The 23,165-nt window shown below is 38.0% G+C and overlaps 1 protein-coding gene across 11 annotated transcripts in view; it reads left to right on the top strand.

The window, feature by feature from the left end:
- Positions 1–23,165, top strand: part of NUMB (NUMB endocytic adaptor protein) — a 201,720-nt gene that overhangs the window by 32,076 nt on the left and 146,479 nt on the right. For 4 of the 11 annotated variants that reach the window (XM_047862209.1, XM_047862206.1, XM_047862207.1 and 1 more), the window contains exon 2: positions 10,801–10,932. The exons of the other annotated variants lie outside the window; for them this stretch is intronic. The gene's annotated coding sequence lies outside the window, so the exon portion shown is untranslated. The remainder of the gene's footprint in view (positions 1–10,800; positions 10,933–23,165) is intronic. 11 annotated transcript variants of the gene reach the window in all.

Raw genomic sequence — 23,165 nt, 5'->3', positions numbered from 1 at the left:
GTTTAGTATTGCCTATTTTTTAGATGTAAAAATGGAACCATGTTGCACATGTATACATATACTACGTATATATTTTTATTTGCTTTGGCTAATCAGTATTTTTTTTTAAGTTTATTTTGAAAGAGAGAGAGACAGAGACAGAGACAGAGAGGGAATCCCAAGCAGGCTCCGCACTGTCAGCACAGAGCCCGATGTGAGGCTCAAACCCACGAACTGTGAGATCATGACCTGAGCCAAAATCAAGAGCCAGACACTTAACCAGCTAAGACACCCAGGCACACCTCAGTATTCTGTTTTTAAGATTCATTCATATCAGTGTGTGTAACCATGATTCATTTTCTCAGATATATGTATTCGTTGTAAGACTGTACCACAATTTATCTTTTCTTCTAAAGATGGACATTTGTTTTATTTCCATTTTGTTGGTATTGCACACATATTTTTGCTTGTCTTCAGGTGTAAACATACAAGCATTTCCTTACAGCAGTGAATTTAAACATTTTTGATATGGTGACCTGCCCCCCATACACAGAGTTGAAAGAAAAATGAGATTGGTATTCATCCTTAATATAGGTGATGCACTCATCTCTTCCATTTTACTTCTCTCTCTCTCTTTAATTTTTTTTTTTTTAACGTTTATTTATTTTTGAGACAGAGAGAGACAGAGCGTGAATAGGGGAGGGGCAGAGAGAGAGGGAGACACAGAATCCGAAACAGGCTCCAGGCTCTGAGCTGTCAGCACAGAGCCCGACGCGGTGCTCGAACTCACGGACCGCGAGATCATGACCCGAGCCGAAGTCGGATGCTCAATTGACTGAGCCACCCAGGCCCCCCTCTTTCTCTCTTTAAAAAAATTTAAAAAAAATGTTTAATTCTTCTTGAGAGAGAGACACACAGAGTGTGAGTGGGGGAGGGGCAGAGAGAGGGAGACACAGAATCTGAAGCAGGCTTTGGGCTGAGCTGTCAGCCCAGAGCCTGATGTGGGGGCTCCAACCCACGAACCGCGAGATCATGACCTGCGCCGAAGTTGGATGTGTAACCAACTGAGCCATCCTGGTGCCCCTACTTTTCTCGTCCTCTTTAAGTGCTAATTGTGACCCAAATGTTTTCACAGTTTAAAATATGTGTCTTGGTTTCTTGTGGAGAGCAGTGTGTTGACTTGACTTAACTTTGCCTATAGAGTGTGCCAGAGGGCAGCATCTCATGAGGTGAGAGTGCACCTGGATAAGCAGAGCACTGCTCCCACACCTGGAAACTTCTGGTACTTGAGCTCAATAAAGTTTCAGATAGGACTAAATTTGGATTCACCCCTTACATACCTTTCACTCCTTTATGGAATAAATTACTTAGGTATGCCCTAATCAAATATGTGAGTTATACCAGAGTCAGACCATTCTCAGAGGATGCAAGGGGCAAGATGGGATTGGTTGGAGCTTTCTATTCTTGATGTTTACTTTGATGTCCAACTTGGCCCTTCTTTCTGCTTATTTTGACCATAAGCTGTGTATTCTCAAAGGATCACATCTCGGTAGTTTATTCTTCAGTTTTCTGGTGATTTTCTAATGTGCATATGCAGATACTTGAGATCTTTCCTCTTACTGGAGTTCTTTGCTATATTCTAGGTAGCTTGATTTTTTGCTGAAGAGGATGAGAGTTAGTTTACATGGGAATTTATTTGACTTTCATCTTAAGTAACTTGTAAAAAGCACAGAAGCTACATGTTTTAACTCTGATTTAGTGTCTTATTATTTAGAATAGGTATGTGAACTGTAATTTACAGAGCTATGCTTTGAACTTCAGATGAAGAATATTTACATTTGGTACTATTTTTTTTATATTTAGGTTTTTAATTTAATTCCAGTTAATGTACAGTGTTATATTAGTTTCAGGTGTACAGTATAATGATTCAACAGTTCCATACCTCATCCTGTGCTCATCATGACAAGTGCACTCTCTAATCTCTGTCACCTATGTAACCCATCTTCCACCCCCCTCCTTTCTGATAACCATCAGTATGTTCTCTATAATTAAGAATCTGTTTCTTGATTTCTCTCTTTTTCCCTTGTTTGTTTTGTTTCTTAGAGTCCATATAATGAAATATGGTATTTGTCTTTCTCTGACTTATTTTGCTTAGCCTTATACTCTCCAGCTCCATCCATGTTGTTGCAAATGGCAAGATTTCATTCTTTTTATGGCTGAATAGTATTCCATGACACACACACACACACACACACACACACACACACACACACACACACACATCTTCTTTATCCAGTCATCAATCAATGGACACTTGGGCTGCTTCCACATCTTGGCTATTGTGAATAATCCTGCTATAAACATAGGGTGCATGTATCCCTTTGAATTAGTGTTCTTGTAGTCTTAGGGTAAATACCTAGTAGTGAGATTACTGGATGGTAGGGTAGTTCTACTTTTAACTTTTTGGAGAACCTCCGTATTGTGTTCCACAGTGGCCATAGCGGTTTGCATTCCCACTAACAGTGCACATGTGTTCCTTTTTCTCCACATCCTTGCCGACACCTGTTGTTTCTTGTGTTGTTGATTTTAGTCATTCTGACAGGTGTGCATTTGGTACTATTCTTGATGACTTGTGTAGGGGATACTGAATAATAATAATAGAACAGAAATAACCAAAGTAATGCATTTTTTTAATCTCACTTTTTATGACTACAACTCAAAAATAATAAACAGTGTTTATTCCAGTCTAGAAGATGTGTTATTGTTTTCATTATAATTTTTTATTGTAATAAAATATACATAACATAAAATTTACTATTTTAACCACGTTATAATTTTTTTCGTTGTAACTATTTCAGAATGTACAGTTCAGTGGCATTCAGTACATTCACATTATTGTGCAGCCGTCACCACTATCCATCTCTAGAACTTTATCTTTCTAAACTGAAACTCTGTACACATTAAACAGTAACAGCTTGTTCTCCCCTTCCCCCAGCCCATGGCAACAACCATTCTACCTTCCTGTCTGAATTTCACTGTTTTGTATATCTCAAAAACATGCAATCATACAATATTTGTCCTTTTGTATCTGGTTTTATTTCACTTAGCATATGTTTTCAAGGTTCATCCATGGTGTAGCATGTGTCAGAACATTGTTTTTTAAGGCTGAATAATATTCCATTGTATGTATATGCCACATTTTGCTTATCATTTAATCTTTCAGTGGGCATTTAGGTTGTTTCCATCTTTTGGCTATTATAAACAATGCTGCTATGAACTTTGCTGTAAAAAATATCTGAGTCCCTTCTTTCAATTCTATTGGTTATATACCTGGAAATGGAATTGCTGGATCATGTGGTAATTATGTGTTTACTTTTTCTGAGGAACCACCATATGGTTTACTGTTTTTTTCCCTAATTAATAATTATAGATCTGCATTATCATTAAAATTTTTTTTAAGTTTATTTTGAGAGAGAGAGAAAGAGTGTGCATGTGTGCACACAAGGCAGGGAGGGGCAGAGAGGGAAAGAGAGCGAGAGTCCCAAGCAGGTCCGCATTATCAGCGCAGAGCCCGACCCGGAGTTCAAACTCACTGACTACAAGATATGACCTGAGCTGAAATCAAGAGTCAGATGCTTAATCGACTGAGCCACCCAGGCGCCCGCCCCTGCATTATCATTTTTAATGGCTGTATAGGATTTCAATGTATGGATATATCATGGTTTATTAGATACTTCTGTAATGGTAACAGTTTTGCTATTATGAACAATGCTATGATCATTCAACAGTACTATTTATTCATCAGATACTAATTGAACACTGGCTACGTGCTGGGCGTGTGCAATGGCTCTTCTGTACATATATATTTAAACACATCCATTTACTTAGAATAAATTTTTTTAATGTTTGTTTATTTTTGAGAGGGGGGAGGGGCAGGGAGAGAGGGAGACAGAATCTGAAGCCGACTCAAGGCTCTGAGTTGTCAGCACAGAGCCCAATGTGGGACTCGAACCCATGAACTGTGAGATCATGACCTGAGCTGAAGTCAGGCTCTCAACTGACTAAGCCACCCAGGCATCCCTAGAATGGGATTTTTTACATTTTACATCCCTAGAATACATTTTTTACAAGTGGGACTGTTGGGTCAAAGGATGGGCATATTTTGAAATGTCTTTATTTTCTTGAAAGCTCTTACAATGATAAACTGTTGATAGGTAGAATCTCAATAGTAGTGAATAGGAGTGCCAGATTTTATATGCCTTATAGAACACTTATGGATCTTACTGATTCACATCTTACTGATGTGTTATATGATTATAACACATACCTTATAGAACAGTATGGATCTTACTGATATTTTTAGTATTTGTCAATCTGAAATGATAATTTGTGTCTCTTACTAATGAAATTTACATCTTGTGCTTATGATTTTATTTCTTCTTTCGTAAGTTATATTTTCATGTGTTTCTACCCATGTTGTTTTATTAATTTATAGGAGCTGTTTATACATTAAGGGCATTAAATCTCTGTTTTATATTGTGGATACTTTACTAATTTGTCATTCATGTCTTAACTTTCCTTCATGATGACTTTTGCAGTGTAGATGTTTTACATCTAAAATAAAGTTATTTATTTATTTATTGATTGATTGATTGTAATCTCTGCACCCACTGTGGGGCTCAAACTCAGGACCCCTAGATCAAGAGTTGCATGCTCTTCCAACTGAGCCAGCCAGGCACTCATAGATGTTTTACATTAAAAAAAAAAATTTTTTTTTTTAACGTTTATTTATTTTTGAGAGACAGAGGGAGACAGAGCGTGAGTCAGGGAGAGACAGAAAGGGAGACACAGAATCCAAATCAGGCTCCAGGCTCTGAGCTGTCAGCACAGAGCCTGCTGTGAGGCTCAAACCCACGAACGGTGAGATAATGACCTGAGCCAAAGTCGGACTCTCAACTGACTGAGCCACCCAGGCAGCCCTGTTTTACATTTTTATAGTCAGTCTATGATTTCTACTTTGGTACCTTGTTCTGGTGGTCTTTCCTCACCCTAATTTAACATTTATGGGGTTTTTTTTTGTTGTTTTTTGTTTGTTTTGCATATAATAGATTTCTAGAAAATGTCTTTTAGAAATAGAAATCTCTGCATGAACTGATTATATCTATGTTTTGGACTAAATCTAATATCATAAATAGGGAAAATGAGGTGTAGAAGGTAGGTGAGGAATCAAAACTTAATTTTTTTTTTGTTTTTAATGAAAATCTTCATAGAGATTAATGAAAACTTTCTAGACCTGTGCTTGCCATAGAAAACAAAGTACATATTGAACCTAATTTGCTTTTTAGTGATCTCTGAAGAGGTTAGGGATGTATTTCCTTGTTCCTTATTAATTTAGTTATGTAGGCTATGGTAGATGGGAGAAATGATCCACCAACCCAAGAGATATTCTAAACATTTTCTTAAAAGTTTATTTATTTGTTTTGGGTTGACTTGGTGGCTCAGTCGGTTGGGCAGCTGACTTCTGCTCAGGTCATGATCTTGCAGTTCATGAATCTGGGCCCCATGTTGGGCTTTGTGCTGACAGCTCAGAACCTGGATCCTACTTCAGCCTCTGTGTCTCCCTCTCTCTCCTCCTCCCCTGCTCGTGCTCTGTCTCTCTCTCCCTCTCAAAAAAAAAACAAACAAACAAACAAACATTAAAAAAGTTTATTTATTTATTTTGAGAGACAGCAAGAGAGAGGGAAAGCATGAGCAGGGGAGAAGCAAAGAGAAAGGGAGAGAATCCCAAGGAGGCTCCACACCCAGGGTGGAATCCCACACAGGGCTTTATCCCACAAGGGTGAAATTGTGACCTGAGCCGATATTGAGAGTTAGACACTTAACCGACTGAGCCACCAGGTGCCTGGATCCCAGAGATATTCTAAAAACAGACTCTCCCTGGGCACCTGGGTGGCTTAGTCAGTTGAGACTCTCACTCTTGATTTTTGGCTGGGGTCATGATCTCAGGGTCTGGGATTGAGCCCCGTGATGGGCTGTGTGCTGAGCGTGGAGCCTGCTTGGAATTCTCTCTCCCTCTGCCCGTCTCCCCCATTTGCGCTCTTTCTCTCTAAAATAAAAATTAAAAAACATTCTCTCTCTCTCTTTTTTTTTAAGTAGGTTCCATGCCTAATGTGAAGCTTCAACTTATGATCCTCAGATCAAGAGTCAGGTGCTCTACCAACTGAGCCAGCCAGGCACCCCAACCCCAGAGATATTCTAGAATTTACTTGCTCCCAAAATTTCTTGCACTATGTGTTAGAAGTTCCTGAAATGGATGTTGGTTCAACTGATACTCTGCTTTTTGCTTTTATAGTCATTTTTCCTTTTCTAAGTCCCTAAATCACGTTCCTTGAGACTTTTGATTGCTATTTACCTCTGATCACTTCTCTATCCGGTTGCCATATCTGGTCCCTATTTTTTTTTTTTCTTTATTTTTATTTTTTTCTATCCCTTTTGTTTCTTTCCTCTATTTAAACTTAAAGTGCAGTAAAGATTGGAAGCACTTTACTTCTGGCTTTAAAGAAACTAATCATACTATGAAATCTTCAGTTTTTATGTACAGATACTTTGCAACAATGTGTACATTTTAGGTTTCCTTAAACCCTTGAGTGTACAACTTTTCTGGATATTTGAGTTTTGCTAGCTACTTGGATGATAGTTTACATGTAGAGGAAGTATTGTCATTTGACCTAAAATATAATTATAAAATATATTAATATTTATAATACAATGATACCGGGGTGCCTGGCTGGCTCAGTTCGAAGAGCATGTGACTTTTTTTTTTTAAGTGTTTTATTTTATTTTGAGAGAGAGTGTGTGCTCCTGAGAGAGAGCATGAGTGGGGGAGGGGCAGAGAGAGAGGGAGACACAGATTCCAAAGCAGGTTCCAGGCTCTGAGCTGTCAGCAGAGAGCCCGATGTGGGGCCTAAACCCCACATCGAGATCTGCGAGATGATGACCTGAGCCGAAGTTGGATGCTTAACCTACTGACCCACCTAGGCACCCCGGAGCATGTGACTCTCGATCTTGGAGTCGTGAGGTTAAGCCCCATGATGGGTGTAGAGATTACTTAAAATGGATAAGTTAAAACTTAAAAAAAAAAAAAAAAGATATTATAAAAATGTTTTTGAGCTTTATGAACTTAATAGTGAACCTGCTTTGTGACCTTGTGACCAAGTCATTTAAGGTGGCATATTTTTTATTTTGTAAATTTAGATAATCTTTTAGCTTCCCTTTCCTTAGATAGAATTTTGTTTACATGGCAAATGGAAGAGCCAAAGATTTAAAAGTCAGAGGACCTTAGGGATCATCTGTTGTCTATTTTGTTTCTTCTACAAATATTTACCTGGTACTGTTTTAGTCTTGAGGATACAGTGAAGTCTCTGGCTTCATAAAACTTACAGTCTTTTATGAAAAGAAGGTTGTGAAGAAACTGTGTAATCTTATTTAAAGATTCCTCACTTCATTTTGGTGGGTCTTTTTTTTTTTTTTTAATGTTTTATTTACTTTTGAGAGAGAGAGAGAGAGAGACAGAATGCAAGCTGGGGAGGGGCAGAGAGGGAGACACAGAATCGGAAGCAGGCTCCAGGCTCTGAGCTGTCAGCACAGACCCCGACGCGGGGCTTGAACCCACAAACCGTGAGATCATGACCTGAGCCGAAGTCAGACGCTCAACCAACTGAGCCACCCAGGCACCCCTGGTGGGTCTTAATATGCTCAAAAGAAAAAGGATCTCTTTCCTTATATGGCAAATCGCAATTCAAAAACTGTAAGGCAGGAGGAAGGGACCCTGAATTAGTACAGTGCCTCTCAAAATTTTCTTTTATGAATCACCTGACGTTCATGTTAAAATGCAGAACCTGTTTAGTAGGTATAAGGTAGGGACTGAGATGGTACCAGTTGGTGAACCACATTTTGAGTACAAGGAATTCGTATGTAATTAAGAGAAGAGAATAGCATGCTACTACTTGGAGAAGAATGGTTTGGAGCCATGCAGCACAGGCTTGGAGTTGTGAGTAGCACATCACACTTGGCCTTGGCAAAATGTAGTTATGAGAGCTGTTAGTGGTTACATATTAAGAAGGGATATGATATTAAGGAGGTAATCACCCATTTTTTGAAAGTCATTCAGAATTGAGATTGGATGGTGATTGGGTCTAACACCTTTGAACAGATACTGGGAAGTGAAAGGAGGATCTTCGGGTATGATGAAAGTAAATATTTAGTTGGATAAACAGAATTTATGAGTTAAGTTTTGAGTAGGAGGTCTTAATTTGTAATTGGGAAGGTTTCCTCTTTATGATCACTGTAATTGGCATAGCAATTCTAGTAAAAAAAAAAAAGTAAAAAGTGTTTTGTTGTTGTTTTTTTAAATAGATACTGTAGTTTTTTTCCATAGGCATGTTCTTTGTGGGAAGTATGTCAGATTTTTGTCTTCCAGGTCTGAATAAAGCTTAAATGCTGTGCTTAAGTTTCTTTCTCTGATCCGTTCCTCTAGGGACAGCTACTTGGAACATAAACCAACCTGGGAGTTCTTTTTCTTTCTTTCTTTCTTTCTTTCCTTCCTTCCTTCCTTCCTTCCTTCCAGTTTATTTATTTTTGAGAGAGAGAGAGTGTGCACCTGTGTGTGTGTGTGTGTGTGTGCACCTGTGCGTGTGTGCATGCAAGTGGGGCAGGGGCAGAGAGAGAGAAGGGGAGAGAGAATCCTAAGTAGACCCCAACCTGTTAGTGCAGAGCCTGACACAGGACTTGATCCCATAACCCTAAGATTCATGACCTGAGCCAAAATCAAGCGTTGGATGCTCAACCGACTGAGCCATCTAGGCACCCCTGTTTTGCTTTTTAAAACAGGCCTGCATATCCAGGTTCTAATATGACAGGTCTGGGTACTTAAAATACACACTTAAAATTAGTTTTGAATGAAAACTTAAGAATTTTTACTTTCAGCTATTATAACTTTAGTTCCTGTTTTTTTAAAAAAGCCATTCGTTCATTCAGTCCTTTTTTTCTAATAAACTATTTATTAATACTTGCCATTATTAAGGAATTGTACTAGGTGCTAGGAATATAAATGGAGCAAACTTGGTTGTAAGCCTTCAGATGTTTAGAAGTTAGTGTACAAAGGTACCTCTGAGTGTAAATCAGTGTTGTAAATAATCCCTTTTGTGCCAGGTCATTAATATATGATACATTTTTAATTTGTCTTCTGGAAAGTATATAAACCAAATTTTTGGGTGGATTGTCCTTTGTTTTTTCATTTTATCTATTTACCACAACTCTGTGTTATCTGTAATCATTCCTGTTTTGCAAGTAAGGAAATTGAGATTTAAAGAAGTTGAGTAATTCTCATACAATTATAAAGCTCTAAAATCCCACTTAATTTGGGGCACCTGGCTGGCTCAGTTGGTGGAGTGTGTGACTCTTGATCTTAGGGTTGTGAATTCAAGCCCCACATTGGGTGTAGAGATTACTTAAAAAAATAAAATCTCATTTTTTAAAGTTTTATTTATTTAAGTAATCTCTGCACCCAATGTGGGGCTTGAACTCACAACCTTGAGATCAAGAGTTGAATGCTCTTCTGACTGCGCCAGCCAGGTGCCCCCACCCCCTGCAAATAAAATCTTAAGTAATAATTTAAAAAATCCTACTTAATTTAAAAATTCATTCATTCCGCTGTTTTACCTCTTGTATGTTGCAAGGTGTAAAGCCTCTATTACAAAACTTAGCATGTTAAATTGTATTTGAGGTTTATGTGTCTATTTCCCTATTAGATTGGGAGATTTTTAGGAGCAGGGACTAATCTTATTTATTTTGGGGCTTCCCCAGCAACTGGTAGAGTGTCTGTCACATTTTAGGTACCTAAAAAATGCTAGTTGAATAGTAAATATGTGGAATGTTAGAAGTAGAGGGGGTTTTAGAGCTCATGTAAGTTGCATACATACAAGAATTTCTAAAAAGAATTCTATATTGTTTACATAGGGCTATAGGCTTTTGATTTTGACTCTTCAAGACATTTAAAAAACTATACTACTGTCTATCACATCATCTCATAAAAGAAACCATTTTAATAACAAAAAATAGGAAAGACAATCTCAGAGTAAGCACAGTTGGTAACTTTACACCCATTTTTTAGTCATGGCTGGCATCTGTTTAAGGATTAGATTTCAGGAACCATTATCTAAAACAACCCTCTCCTTTTAGAGATGGTATATCTGAACCCAGAGAAGTATCAAAATTCTTACAGCAAGGCAGAATGATAACTGAGTTTAGAACCCAGATCTTCTAACTCCTAGCCCAAGATTTTGATCCAGTCACCACAGTCTTCATTACAGGGTGGGACTTAGGCACAGAGAATTTATTCTTTTTTTTTTAAGTTTGTTTTTGAGAGAGAGTGTGTGAGCAAGGGAGGGGCAGAGAGAGAGAGAGAGGGAGGGAGGGAGGGAGACACAGAATCCGAAGCAGGCTCCAGGCTCCCAGCTGTCAGCACAGAGCCCAATGTGGGGCTCAAACTCACGAACCGGGAGATCATGACCTGAGCCAAAGTCGGACATTCAACCGAGCCACCCAGGTGCCCTAATTCGTTCTTTCAGTAAGATCATATATCTAGTAAGAAGTAGAGCTGGATCTTGAATCCGCATTACTCCACTTTTAGTGAAACCTGTGTGTTCACTTACATGTAATCTTAACCTACTCTGCCAGCACCCATTTAGTTGTGGAGATGGAATTATAAGTGATTGAAAGGAAATGTTTATATTTAGTATTTTCTTTCCTTAAAAATTTCAGATTTGGGGCTTCAGCAACTTCTTCCAGGGAGGAGGTCCAGTACAGCTGCTGTTGCAACCCAAGGTCTTGATTCACATCCATAGATTGGAATATTGGTGTACCAGCCATCCTCAGATACCTCACTAAGGACAGGTATGTGAAAGAGTAAAGAGGAGAAAAGTAGAATGACTGTAATGTTTTCTCTTCCTATTTCTAGTTAGATACAAACAGTTGACTACCTTTAAAACTTGGCCCTTTATTCCAGTAAAAATAAAGCATTTGAAATCTTAGGTGAGTGGGGCAAAATATTTTCTTGATGGTAAAATATGTGTCAAAATGTTAACAGTGGTGAAACTTAGTGTAATTAAAGGTTTTCTTCTTCCTCTTTTTGTGCATTTTTCAAATTTTATTTATGAGCTTATGTTATCTATTGTTTACTTAGTGGTTCAAAACATACCACAGCATTTATTTTGATTATGTTTCTGTAATTTGGTCAAGACTTACTTGGGGGGGACAGTTTGTCTCGGTTAATATGTAGCCTGAGGTGGAGTAGCTGGAAGGGTGGGGTGGCTTGATTGACTGGGCAGTGGAATCGTTTGAAGGCTTGCACACTCATGTGTCTGGTGGTTAACGCTGGCTATTGGCAGGGACCTCAGCCTGGGCTCTTGGCCAGAACACCTACACATGACCTTTCATTTTGGCTGCTTGGCTTCCTCACAGCATGGTGGCTAGGTTCCAAGAGAGAGCATCCCAGGAGAACAAGGTGAAGTTGGATGGCATATTTGACTTAGTTTTGGAAGTCACATAGTCTTAAATCTGCTTTTTTCTGTTGGTTGAAGTAGTCAGTAAGGCCCACCTGTGTTCAGAGGAGGGGGTAGACATAGACCACACCACTTAAAGGGAGGAATATCAACATCTCATTATAAGAAGAGATACAATGGGATGGAATCTCCCATTGTAGCTATCTTGGAAGAATATAATGGGCCACAGTTTGTATTACTTTTAAGATGAAGAATATAAACAACATGTATAATATATGAAAAGAGGAATATTGGCAGGAAATTATGGTGTCTGAGTCCAGTAAGAATTTTGCGTGTGTTTCCTGTCTGAGTAGAGTAATGATGCTGAAAATAAGATGCCTAAACAGGAAGAGGTGAAATAGATTTTGAATTTTTGTATCAACAAAGCAGCATAATGAAAAATAGAGATAAAAATTTATAAACAAGATGCAAAATAAAATTCGGGGGCATCTGGGTGGCTCTATTGGTTGAGTGTCTGATTCTTGATTTCTGCTCAAGTCATGATCTCACAGTTTCTGAGTTCGAGCTCCTTATTGGTCTCTGTGCTGACAGCATGGAACCTGACTGGGATTCTCTGTCTCCCCCCCCACCCCAAAATAAATAAACATTAAAAAATAAGATCTGCATCTTCGGTTTTTTGTTTTTGAGTCAGAATTGACTGAGTTTATGAAACAATGTAGTTTATATTTCTTTTATTTTAGTTCAAAGGCTACTTGTTTTTTCCCCCCTTATTTTAATAATTGGAGAATTATTTGGGAAACTGGTTTCCAATATGGTAGATTTAAGAAACTAGTGCCAGTGTTATTGTATGCATCAAGTTTGCTTTTTCTGCTGCTTTTGAGGAAAACTGTGTAAGCTCTTTTTGGATTGTCCAATTTTACTTGCTAAATTTCTGGTAATTAAACATTTTTTTCCAATGGAACAAGAAAATTTACCAAGTTGTAGAGTATTTGGTTGTATTAATCACACTTACTCACCATTTATATAAATTACCTGTCGCAGGTTTGAATATAGCTAGTACTTAATTTCTGGGTGTAATGGGGTAATATTTTTAGATTATCCTCTAAGTATTACATGGAGATGTTGTTCACTATAGGTGGGAAATAAGCTATAATTAATATGTACTATTATATATATACATATACTCATTATCTCTTAGACCCAGAAAATTTTTTTGCTGTCTAGATATGAGCCTAATTTGGCAGCATTGGTTCAGTCCTATGTCCTAGGTACTCACAGGTAGATATCCTACAGTGGAAAATGACTAAGCCAGCAATTGTGACAATAGAGGTAATCTCAGAAGTTTGCTCTTTACTGTGAATAATCAGAATTGACTGAGTTTATGAAATAATATAGTTTATATTACTTTATTATTTTCAATTCAAATTCAAGTTAGTTAACATACAGTGTAGTCTTGGCTTCAGGAGTAGAACCCAGTGATTGATCTCTTACATATGACACCCAGTGCTCATCCTGAAAAGTGCCGTCCTTGATGCCCATCACCCATTTAACCCATTCCCCCTCCCACCCCTCCAGCAACCCTCAGTTTGTTCTCTGTATTTAAGAGTCTCTTATGGTTTGCCTCCCTCACTGTTTTTATCTTATTTTTCCTTATCTTCCCCTATGTTGATCTGTTGAGTTCCTCATTCCATGTGTAAGTGAAATCATGATATCTTTCTCTGAGTTATTTCACTTAGCATAATACCCTTTAGTTCCATCCACATTGTTGTAAATGATTTCATTCTTTGAAACAATATATTTTAGTTCAAAGTGTAATAAATGGGAAAGCTGTTCTGTTTCATTTTTCATTTAAAAACAAGATGAGATGTTTTCCAGTAGACATAGATTGGGAATAATGGTTAGTGTAAAATATTGTATATTAAATAACAACAATATATGCATATATACACAAGCATATATAAAACCTTTTGTCATTAACTTACCTTATTTTTTGTTTTAAGCATTTTTAAAATTTTTTTTTTTTTTCAACGTTTATTTATTTTTGGGACAGAGAGAGACAGAGCATGAACGGGGGAGGGGCAGAGAGAGAGGGAGACACAGAATCGGAAGCAGGCTCCAGGCTCCGAGCCGTCAGCCCAGAGCCTGATGCGGGGCTCGAACTCACAGACCGCGAGATCGTGACCTGGCTGAAGTCGGACGCTTAACCGACTGCACCACCCAGGCGCCCCTGTTTTAAGCATTTTTTAATTTATTTTGAGAGAGAGGGAGGGAGTGTGTGTGTATGTGTGTGCAAGTGGGGAGGGGTCGAGAGGGAAAGAGAATCCCAGGCTGCACTGTCAGCACAGAGCCCAGCACAGGGCTTGATTGATCGCAAACCACAAAATCATGACCTGAGCTAAAACTAAGAGTCAGATGCTTAGCCGACTGAGCCACCCAGGTGCCCCTGTTTTAAGCATTTAAAAATTTTTTTTAATGTTTATTTATTTCTGAGAGAGAGTGTGAGAGTCAGAATGTGAGCAGGGGCAGGGCAGAGAGAGAGACGGAGACACAGAATTCAAAACAGGCTCCGGGCCCTGAGCTGTCAGCACAGAGCCCTGCACTGGGCTCTAACTCGGGAGCGTCAAGACCATGACCTAGGCCGAAGACTGAAGATGGACGCCTAACCGACCGAGCCACCCAGGTGCCACAAAAATAAAAACTTCTAAAAAACCCTATAGAAATTGCAAATATGATTGTGTTTACTCTGTGACATTTTATTCAATCCATGGAAGGAGGTAAATGATAAAAGTTCTTTTGTAAAGATGAATATGTAAATATTCTTCTAACATGCAAAAAAAATTTGAATAATTGTGGAAGGCAGAAATTATATTTCTTTGGGGTTATTGGTTATCCTACTCATCAGTATTCTTTTTTTTTTCTTTAGTATTCCCATCTCTAAAATTACAGTGACACTCCATTGAAAAATGACATTCAGTTCATGCTTATACAGATTTTTGGCAAAACAGAAGTTGTGTGACTTTCTTCTCTGGAACTCCCCACCCCATTATTAAAAATTAGAACACTGGGGTGTTCGGGTGGCTTAGTTGTTTAAGCTTCCAACCTTCAGCTTAGGTCATGATCTCATAGCTTGTGAGTTCGAGCTCCGCATCGGGCTCTATGCTGATAGCTCAGAGCCTGGAACCTGCTTCAGATTCTGTGTCCCCTCACTGTCTGCCCCTCCCCCACTTGTGCTCTGTCTCTCTGAAAAATAAACATTAAAAAATTTTAAAAAAGGTATAACACCTTTTGTGTATGAAATATTTAACAAAAGTGTGTAAAATTTGTGGTAAGGAAGTGATTGGCATTGCATAAAATTTAGCATATTAACTCTTTTTTAGTGTAATGTCAGTAAATACATTCACATTGTTGTACAACCCAATCTCTAGAACTTTTCATCTTGTGAAACTGAAACTTGATACCTGTTAAACAACTCCCTATACTCCCATCCCCTCGCCCCTGGCAGGATTCTATTTCTGTCAATGAATTAGACTACTCTAGGTACCTCATATAAATGAAATCATACAGTATTGTCTTTTTGTGACTGGCTTATTTCACTGAGCATAATGTCCTCAAGGACATTTGATGTAGTATATGTGAGAATTTCCTTCAGTTTTGTTTTAAATTTTTTAAAAATGTTTGTTTATTTTTGAGGGGAGGGGAAGATCAAGTGGGGGCGGGGTTGAGAGAGGGAGACACAGAATCCGAAGCAGGCTCCAAGCTCCAAGCTGTCAGCACAGAGCCTGATGCGGTGCTCGAACTCACGAACCGTGAGATCATGACCTGAGCTGAAGTCGGAAGCTCCACCAACTGAGCCACCCAGGCGCCCCAGAATTTCCTTCATTTTTAAGGCTAAATAATATTCTATTATATGTATATACCACATTTTTTTATCCATTCTATAAAAATAGTTTCACTTGTTCCTTTCCAAGTTGGATTTATTTTATTTTTTTTCTTAATTCTCTAGCTAGAATGTCTAGTACAGTGTTGAATAGGACATTGTTTTTTAATGCTTTTTTTTTTTTTTTTTTTTTTTTTTTTTGAGAGCATGCAAGCAGGGAAGAGGGGCAGAGGGAAAGAGAATCTTAGGTAGGCTCCACACTGAGTGTGGAGCCTGGCTCAGGGCTCAGTCCCATACCCATGACCTGAGCTGAAATCAAGAATTGGACACTCAACTGACTGAATGACCTGGGCACCCTTAATGCATAACTATTTATAGTGTTTAATAGAGCTAGGCTTATTTTCTGCATTTTGCCAGGGAGGTCTTGCCTTTTGACGCATAGGATGATGTTTCATGTTACGTGAAGTACTAAGTTTTCTTTTTGTCAATTCAGTAATATTGTAATAGCTTAATCGTTCATCAAGACAAGATTATTTTACATTATAAGGTATCGTTAAAAGTATAGATTTATCTTGATTTTAAACTGATTATAATATTAAAATTTTTTTTTAACGTTTATTTTATTTTTGAGACAGAGACAGAGCATGAACGGGGGAGGGGCAGAGAGAGAGGGAGACACAGAATCGGAAGCAGGCTCCAGGCTCTGAGCCGTCAGCCCAGAGCCCAATGCAGGGCTCGAACTCACAGACAGCGAGATCGTGACCTGAGCTGGAGCCGGACGCTTAACCAACTGAGCCACCCAGGCACCCCGTTAACCTGATTATAATATTTTAAAGAAATGTTAGCTTCTGAGAAAGTTTGGAAGTTTACTAACTCCAAGTTACTTTTACAAATTTACAAATTGAGGAGTCTGTATCAGAGGATTGACAGTAAAAACTTCCTAGGTCCCTGTTCATTAGGATACAGATTGTATGTTAATCAGTAAACATTCATATTAGTGATCTAAGGATAAGAGAAGTGAACAGGTGAGGAAAATTGTTGAGGTCTGATTGGAAGAAAGTCATGCTGTCATTAATGGAGATATTTTACAGAGATGTTTTTCTTTCATCATCTATCTGTGGAAAAGAAAACTTGTTCATTAATTCTGAATTTCAAATAACTGTTTGAATTTATAAGAAAAAACTATAAGAAGCCTTTTCTGACTATAGCAGGAGGAAATCAGAACTCCCCCTCCCACTGGGATAATTTAATCTTTGGAAAAAGGAGACTAAGAATTTTGACATCTTTGAATCTCTTGAAAGTCTTAAAACTGGATAAATATCAGGAAAGTCCAATTTTGACAGTAGTTAGAGGTAAATTAGAAAATCAGTGCTTAAGGGGCGCCTGGGTGGCTCAGTCGGTTAAGCGGCCGACTTCGGCTCAGGTCATGATCTCGCGGTCCGTGAGTTCGAGCCCCGCGTCGGGCTCTGTGCTGACAGCTCAGAGCCTGGAGCCTGTTTCAGATTCTGTGTCTCCCTCTCTCTGACCCTCCCCCATTCATGCTCTGTCTCTCTCTGTCCCAAAAATAAATAAACGTTAAAAAAAACTTTTGAAAAAAAAAAATCAGTGCTTAATAAAACCAGGGTTAGAATGAGCAGTGAGGGGTGAGTTAAAGATTAATCAGGTATTTTGACATTGATATTTAAGTCACATCTCCTCTTTTTGAGTGTTATGCGTTAATACTAGTTTATATATATTAAAAAGTTCTGTTTAACAGAAAAACATAATGGAATGAAAAATGTGTTATTTTCAGAGTCTATTAATCATATAAGAAAAAGTGGTTATACATATCATAAAACTGTACCACTGTCCAGCATGTTGCATTTTATCTGATTTGTGACACATTGATTAAGAAGTAAAGGAGAATAGAGGCTTGAGCACCTTACAGAGCTAAGTCTGTAAAGTAATGACAATGCCATAAGAAGGAATTTCTCAGATCTCAGGGTACTAAATTAAAATTAACTCTTGGGGCATCTGGGTGTCTCAGTCAATTAAACATCTGACTCTTGGTTTTGGCTCAGGTCATGATCTCACGACTCGCAAGTTTGAGCCCCGCATAGGTTCTGTGCTGATAGTGCTGAGCTTGCTTGGGATTCTCTCTCTCCCTCTCTCTCTCAAAATAAATAAATAAACATTTAAAAATAAAAAAATTCTTTCACCAGAGCAAAGCTGAGATTGTATTGATTGGGTCTGGTTTTTGGAATTTTAAGATTAATAAGAATATTGTTTATTTTATTGATGTAATATGTACCTGTTAAATATGTAATCTCAGTAATTTTTGATGTGATAATTTGATAGCCTTACTCTGCATTTTAACTTGAAGCAAGTCCTCTTTGCGTTCTCACTATCACTGTCTTACATTTAGGTCTCCATGGTGTCTTTTGACTGTCAATTAGGCCCCTTAACAACCTTTTTACTTCCACCTTTCTGTTTTCTAGGCAATTAGGAACTTACTTTGCATAGATTTCTACATTAAAATATTCACATTATGTTTAGTTTTTGTTTTCAAGCAGTTTTATTGACAAATAATTCATATACATAAAATTCACTTGTAAGGGTACAAATCAGTGATTTTTAGTAAATTTACAAAGTTGTATAGTCATCACCACAATTCAGTTTTAGAACATTTTCATCACCTCCTAGAAATCCCTTCTGCCTATTTGTAGTCAATTCTTATTTCTAACCCCAGCCTCAGGTAATCATAAATCTACTTTCTGTCTCTAAAAATTTGCTTTTCCTGGAGATTTGATATAAATGGAATCATACAACATGTGGTCTTGTGTCCAGCTTCTTTTACTTATCTTAATGTTCTTGAGGGCCATTATATTGTAGCATGTATCAGCATTGTTCCTTTTTATTATTGAGTAGTATGCTGTTGTATGGATACACCAATTTTATTTATTTATTTATGAATTTATAAATTTATGATTTTATTTTATTAAATTTTTTAAAAGTTTGTTTTGAGAAACAGAGAGAGTGAGTGGGGAAGGGGCAGAGAGAGAGAGTGAGAGAGAATCCCAAGCAGGCTCTGCACTGTCAGCACGGAGTCTGATCTCAAAGCCACAAACTATGAGATCATGACCTGAACTAAACCAGGTGTCAGATGCTCAACTGACTGAGCCATCCAGGCACCCCTGATTTTATTTTTAAGTGATCTCTACACCCAGCATGGGGCTTGAACCTGCAACCCTGATATCAGGAGTCACATGCTCTACTGACTGACCCAGCCAGGCATATACCATCTAATGCTGGATATACCAATTTAAAAAGTTAATTCATCAGTTGATGGGCGTTTGAATTATTTCTACTTTTCATCTATTATTTTATTTATTATGTCATCATTTAAACACTTTCTACTTTGTACATTTAATATATGTATACATTTAATACATTTGACCATAATGTCTAAATGTAATAAATATACATATATTGAGGGGATATACTCAAAAGTTTTTAGTAATGCGTATGGGATCAAAAAAGTTTGGAAGTCACTGTTCTAGTCCACAACAGTCAGAAAATAGAAAACATCTAGAATTATCCTTAGTCACAGGTCTGATTGTACCATTCATAATTATACTTTGCTATCTGTGAACAAAAGGTAAATTTCTTAATGTGATGTTTAAGGAGCTGTACCTTTATGGACCTACACTTTTTATCTGTTTTCTAGCTACACTTCAATCTTACAGCTCAGTGCTTCTGTTTATTTTTATGGGTTTTTTTTTTTTTCAGTGCTTCCTTTAAGATTATTCTCACCAAATTCCTTGTAGTTCCTTTAATATACGATGCTCTTCTGCCTTTGAGCTTTTGCCAGCTCTTCCTACTTCCCAGAATGCTGTGTCCTGCCCACCTTGTCTTTTTAGGGGTACCACAATATATCATTTAAGCTCCAGCTAAATCACTTCTCTGAAGTGCTCCCTAGCTTGTCCATTGAATTGCTTCATCTTCTGCAATAACTCTGTATCTAGTATGTACCTTTATTATAGCAGCTCTCAAACTAAATTGCAGTTATTTACTACATCCTCTCCTAGACTGCTACCTCCTTGAGGACAAAGAAGGGGCCTTATTCATCCAATACTTATTGCTTAAGTGAATGGAATAGCCTTATGAATGAGGCACTTGGATGACCCTGATAGTGATTACTTCTGGATGGAGCTCTACCCATTATCTCAGTTTTCAAAGTTTTTGTTATGTATTACATTGGGTCCATACCTACATAAGTTGAGGGTGAGCTCAGAGTTCATAAACAACTTTATGGACTCGTTTCCCTGAGGACACAGAGAAAAGGAAAAAAAAATGGAGTTTGTCCTGTCCACTTGGAGGCAAGGGCTCCATTGAATGGAGAGGAAGGTTCCCCTCTAAATTTTCACCCCTGGAGGCTTTCTATTTTCAGATACTCTTGCTGCTGCTGCTGCTGCTGCTGCTGCTGCTGCTGCTGCTGCTTTGCTGTACTCACCACAGAAGACCTGGGGACTGGAACATGAAAGGATGGGGAGAAAGAGAGGAAAAATTCCCAAAGGATTTGGGAATCCTCACTTTTTCTGAGCGTTACACGTTCCCTTTTCTAGCTTTGAGCGAGAGCTAGAGGGCTTCTTCTGTATTTCTCACCACCTGCGCCATAGTGCTCACTTCTGAGTTTTGGATTGTGTTGAGTTTAGGCTGGAAAATACTAGAGGAAAGAAATGTTAAGTTCACAGCAGGTTCAGTGATACTTTGAATTCTGGTGCTGTTCCCAAATCCACCTGTAATATTTACTTTTCAGGGTCTTCAAATAGTTGTTGATGCATACTGTCCAGGTTTTATAATTCAGTGAGAGATAAAGGGAGGTGTTTGTTTATCCTATTACCAAACAAGAAGTCTTCTCAGTACTTTGGTTTTAACATTTTATTTTGATATAGTTCTAGATTCATAGGAAGTTGTAAAAAGAGGAGAGGTCTGGTGTGACTTTTACCTAGTTTTCCCCAGTGGTTATATTTTACATAGTTATAGCAAAATACCCAAGCCAGGAAACTGACATTAATGCCAACTTTTATTATGAGACATTTCAAGTGTGTAAGAATGTTGAAAGAAGAGTACATTGAACATCTGTATCTCTCTGATAATTCAGTAACTTAAATATTTTGTCATACTTTATATATATGCTTTATATATATATTCTAATACATGTGTATTTTTTTCTGTGAACCATGAAAGAAAGTTGCAGGCATCATTATACTTCATCCCTAAGTACTTAAGTGTCCATCTTCTAAAAAAAAAAAGGTCATTATACTTCAATAAATATGTAATAAAAGCAAATTATTTTTCTATTTAACTCCCAATACCATATCATACCTAAGAATATTAGCAATATGAATTTGGGAAGACAGTGGTCTTAATGTTTCCAGGTTTTTGTTTTGAAGTTTACTCTTTTTTTTTTTTTTAATTTTTTTTTTCAACGTTTATTTATTTTTGGGACAGAGAGAGACAGAGCATGAACGGGGGAAGGGCAGAGAGAGAGGGAGACACAGAATCAGAAACAGGCTCCAGGCTCTGAGCCATCAGCCCAGAGCCCGACGCGGGGCTCGAACTCACGGACCGCAAGATCGTGACCTGGCTGAAGTCGGACGCTTAACCGACTGCGCCACCCAGGCGCCCCTGAAGTTTACTCTTGAAGGCTTAAGTTATTATTTGAGGGGATGGCCCTCTTGATGATATATTCTTGGTAATTGTTTTGAGAGTCTGAGCTCCTACCATGTGTGCAATTCAGAGCCCCTGGATCTTCCTGATTCTGTATTCTTGTTTTCTGTCATTCTTCCCTCAGCTCAGACTTCCTAAAGCTGTCTGAGCAAATACTTAGAATAGTCCTTATCAGGAGATTATAACTTTGTCAGACTGATTTAGGACTAGCAAGTAACTTTGGTTTTAGTTATTTGTCAGGAAATTACAGTTAAAGTTGTGGTAGAGTTTCTGATATGGTGGTGTATAAGGATTGTATCCAACTCTAAGTAATTGAAAACCTGACTACAAGGCTTAAACAAAGAAAGGTCTGTTTTTCTTACATAATTCTGGAAGTAGGCAGTTGCTCATGTTGTTTCAGTGGCTTAACAATGTTGGGACCCATATCTTTGTGATTTGCTTGGCCTTCATGGCCCTAAGACAGCTCCAGCTCCAGACTTCCACCCACATTTAAGGAGGAAGGCAAAAGGTCCAGGCTGAGCAAAAGCTTTCCTATTAGTGCTTCTAGCAAGTTACTTCTAATGTCTCCTGGGCCCAAATTGGGTCATATAGTCACTTCTAACTGTAAGTAGCTTTTGGCCTCTATAGTGAGAGGCAAGGAGGAAGGAAGGATTTGGGAATGGCTTTTTAGGCAGCCAGTTAATAGAATCTGTCACAATTATATGATTGCATTCATTTTCCTTCAAAAATTCATTTGACTTCAGTATGATATTTGGTACATAGGTGCTTTATGAATATATAGTAACATCTTACTGGGTATTGTGGGAAACAAAAGGAATTTTACTAATATTATATATATATCTTAAAATATAAATCCAAGTTAACATATAGTAATAATTTGGGCTCTGTCAATACTTTGGCTATTGTCAATAGCACTGCTAGAAACATTGGGGTGCATGGCATGTGCCCCTTTGAATCAGCACTCCTGTATCCTTTGAATAAATACTTAGTAGTGCAATTACTGGGTCATAGGGTAGTTACATTATTAATTTTTTGAGGAACCTCCATAATGTTTTCCAGAATGCACCAGTTTCCATCTCTGATTTTTTTTTTTTTTTTTTTTTTTTTTTTTTTTTTTAGAGAGAAAGAGGGTGCCCACATGTGAGCAGGGGAGAGAGAAAGAGAAAAATCTTAAGCAGGCTTCATGCCCAGTGCAGGTCTTGATGGGGGGCTTGATCTCACGATCTGAGATCACGACCTGAGCTGAAATCAAGAGTCCAGCGCCTAATCGACTGAGCCACTCAGGAGTCCCAAAAGGAATTTTAAATTTAGTTGTGAAGGTGAGCTTTTGCTTATGCAAGGCAAACCTTAGCTTGAATTTTGGGACCTTGGGCATGGTTTTAAATATGTAAGCATCTGTTTTCTCATCTGTGAAATGGGGTTAATAATACCTGACTTTTAGGGTAATTGTCAAATGTGAAGGAGATAATTTATGTAAGTACCTACTACAGTGCCTGCTGCATTGGAAGTGTGACAAGGAGATATTATTAGACATTGTGCTAGAGTGGAAGAGCATGGACTTCATAGTTGACAGACTTGATTTGATTCTTACTTTCACTACACAATAAATGTGTGGTGTTAGGCAAATCAATTAATCTCTCTGAGATAGTTTATTAATGTGCTGTGTTTATCTCTCAGGATTATTAGAAGGATTAGAGATTCTATTTGTACGGTGCAGTACCATGTAGGCTTTCAGTAAAAGGCATCTATTCCTGGGGGTGGCTGGGTGGCTAAGTCAGTTGAGCATCTGACTCTTTATTTCAGCTCAGATCATAATCCCAGGGTCATGGGATCAAACCCTGTGTCAAGCTCCATACCGGCTGTGGAGCCTGCTTGGGATTCTCTCTCTCTGTCCCTCTGCCCCTCTCCCCTGCTCATGTTCTTGCTCTAAAATTAAAAAAAAAAATTAAAGCATCTGTTCTTACTATTTTTAGTTATTACTTATAAAATTATAATAGGTAGGGAACCAGTCATTGAATTTACTTTAGAAATTTATG

Source organism: Prionailurus viverrinus, chromosome B3, assembly GCF_022837055.1.
Source record: "Prionailurus viverrinus isolate Anna chromosome B3, UM_Priviv_1.0, whole genome shotgun sequence".
Classification (NCBI taxonomy): Eukaryota; Metazoa; Chordata; class Mammalia; order Carnivora; family Felidae; genus Prionailurus; species Prionailurus viverrinus.
This window is presented reverse-complemented; position numbering and strand designations above follow the sequence as displayed.